The sequence below is a fragment of the Physeter macrocephalus genome, chromosome 9 (assembly GCF_002837175.3).
Source record: "Physeter macrocephalus isolate SW-GA chromosome 9, ASM283717v5, whole genome shotgun sequence".
NCBI classification, from domain to species: Eukaryota; Metazoa; Chordata; class Mammalia; order Artiodactyla; family Physeteridae; genus Physeter; species Physeter macrocephalus.
The window spans coordinates 63,136,259-63,139,421 of record NC_041222.1 but is presented as its reverse complement, the minus strand read 5'-3'; the positions used below and the strand labels follow the sequence as shown (position 1 = coordinate 63,139,421).

Genomic DNA, 3,163 nt, shown 5'->3' with positions numbered 1-3,163 from the left:
GGGACTTCCCTGGTGATCCAGCAGTTAAGACTCCACGCTCCCAATGCAGGTGGCCGGGGTTCAATCCCTGGTCAGGGAACTAGATCCTGCATGCCACAACTAAGAGCCTGCATGCCGCAACAAAAAGATCCCGCATGCTGCAACTAAGACTCGGCTCACCCAAATAAATAAATAATTTTTTTAAAACCCTAAAAATAGAACTACCATATGACCCAGAAATCCCACTCCTGGGCATATACCCGAAGAAAACCATAATTCAAAAAGACACATGCACCCCAATGCTCACAGCAGCACTATTACAACAGCCAGGACCTGGAAGCAACCTAAACGTCCATCAACAGATGAATGGATAAAGAAGATGTGGTACATATATACAGTGGAATATTAGCCATAAAAAGGAACAAAATTGTGCCATTGGCAGAGATGTGGATGGACCTAGAGACTGTCATACAGAGTGAAGTAAGTCAGAAAGAAAAAAACAAATATCGTATAATATCGCTCATACGTGGATCTAGAAAAATGGTACAAACGAACTTATTTGTAAAGCAGAAATAGAGACACAGATGCAGAGAACAAACTTATGGATACCAAGGGGGGGAAAGAGGGGTAGGATGAATTGGGAGATTGGGATGGATATATATACACTACTATGTATAAAATAGATAACTAATGAGAACCTACTGTATAGCACAGGGAACTCTACTCAATGATCTGTGGTGACCTAAATGGGAAGGATACCCAAAAAAGAGAGGATATATGTATACATATAACCGATTCACTTTGCTGTACAGCAGAAACTAACACAACATGGTAAAGCAACTATACTCCAATAAAAAGTAATAAAAAATAGAGAAAAAAGGGAAGAAAAGATACATGCACCCCAATGTTCATTGCAGCACTATTTACAATAGTCAGGACATGGAAGCAACGTAAATGTCCATTGACAGAGGAATGGATAAAGAAGATGTAGTACATATATATAATGGAATATTATTTAGCTATAAAAAAGAACCAAATAATGCCATTTGCAGCAACATGGATGGACCCAGAGATGGTCATACTGAGTGAAATAAGTCAGACAGAGAAAGACAAATATCATATGATATCGCTTATACGTGGAATCTAAAAAAAGGGTACAAATGAACTTATCTACAAAACAGAAATAGAGTGACAGATATAGAAAACAAACTTATGGTTACCAGGGGGTAAGTGGGGGGAGGGATAAACTGGGAGATTGGGATTGACATATACACACTACTATACACAAAACAGATAAATAATAAGGATCTACTTTGTAGCACAGGGAACTCTACTCAATACTCTATAATTATCTATATGGGAAAAGAATCTGAAAAAGAGTGGATATATGTATATTATAACTGCTTCACTTTGCTGTACACCTGAAACTAACACAACACTTTAAACCAACTCTACTCCAATAAAATTTTTTTAAAAATTCAATAGCTTTGGGCTTCCCTGGTGGTGCAGTGGTTAAGAGTCTGCCTGCCGATGCAGGGGACGCGGGTTCGTGCCCCGGTCCGGGAAGATCCCACATGCCACGGAGCGGCTGTGCTCGTGAGCGATGGCCGCTGAGCCTATGCGTCCAGAGCCTGTGCTCCACAACGGGAGAGGCCACAACAGTGAGAGGCCCGCGTACCGCAAAAAAAAAAAAAAAAAAAAAAAATTCAATAGCTTTAAAATTTTTTGTCATTTGTAACCCTGCAGTGAATACAAAGAGTAAGCTTTGCACTTTTTATATGTACAGAGTACAGATATCCATGGAGTACATAAATACATACACAGGACATATGTGTTATCAAAATTTCATGTTGGGGGGGCAATTAGGAAAAACTATCTAAGAAGGCTCTGTGGGCAAGGGCAGAGGAAATAATGGAAAAAAAAATTTGCAAAACACTGCCCTAACCCATTTGGAGAGTGCAAATGAAAAGCAAAAACAGAAGTAGAAAGTAACAAGAAATATTCAGAAAATGGAAATGAATACATTCTTATTTAAGACCCAGGCCTGAAGGAAGGCCTTCAGAGAACCTAGAGAGCAGGGTTCTCAGAGTCCTCACCTCAGCCAGGCCAGCAGCACCTGCAGGGTCCCTGATGGCCCCAACCGTGTCCTTACTCCTGGCCCTGGTGCTGCTCAGCTGCAACTCCACGTGCTCTCTGGGCTGCGACCTGCCTCAGACCCACAGCCTGCCTAACACGAGGGCCCTGATGCTCCTGCAACAAATGAGGAGAATCTCCCCCTTCTCCTGCCTGAAGGACAGAAAGGACTTTGGATTCCCCCAGGAGGCGTTTGGTGGCAGCCAGTTCCAGAAGGCTCAAGCCATCGCTGTCGTCCATGAGATGATCCAGCAGACCTTCCAGCTCTTCAGCACGGAGGGCTCGGCTGCCGCCTGGGATGAGACCCTCCTGGACAAGTTCTGCACTGCACTTTTTCAGCAGCTCACTGACCTGCAAGCCTGTCTGATGCAGGAGGCGGGGCTGGAAGGGACTCCCCTGCTGAAGGAGGACTCCATCCTGGCTGTGAGGAAATACTTCCACGGAATCACTGTCTATCTGCAAGAGAAGAAATACAGCCCTTGTGCCTGGGAGATTGTCAGAGCAGAAGTCATGAGATCCTTCTCTTCATCAACAAACTTGCAAGAAAGACTCAGGAGGAAGGAATGACACACACCTGCTTCAACACGGAAATGATTCTCACTAACAAGACCACACTTCCACCTGTGTTGCCATGTCAAAGACTCATTTCTGCTGTCATCATGCCCTGAATTGAATTAATTTGTCAAATGTTTTCAGGAATATTAAGCAACATGATATTCTACTCTACAGGCACTAGTCCATCACAGATGCCCATGCTGATCTATCTATTTACTTATCTACTTATTTATTTACCTATTTAATACTTATTTCACTATTTATATTTAAATTATTTTTGTTCATATAATATTATGTGCATGTATACATTGTGGTTAAAAGTAAAAATACATACTTTGTATTTAGTCAGTTTATCATTTTTCTTCATTCATTAAATTCTTACTATAGAAAACTTCCTGTTTTGTTTTTCTTTAAAAAAGAAACACCAAGCCTGAATGTGCAAAGTGATTAAAGAATGTATGTTACAATTCCTTGACCCAGCATTACAATTTTCACA

The 3,163-nt window shown here is 41.5% G+C and overlaps 1 pseudogene across 1 annotated transcript; it reads left to right on the top strand.

Annotated features, from left to right (window-relative positions):
• The first annotated feature begins 1,941 nt into the window (after nucleotides 1–1,941).
• On the top strand, nucleotides 1,942–2,697 carry LOC112065793 (interferon alpha-1-like; annotated as a pseudogene). The gene has a single exon (XR_008618251.1). The product of XR_008618251.1 is annotated as an interferon alpha-1-like (transcript).
• Nucleotides 2,698–3,163: the final 466 nt, after the last annotated feature.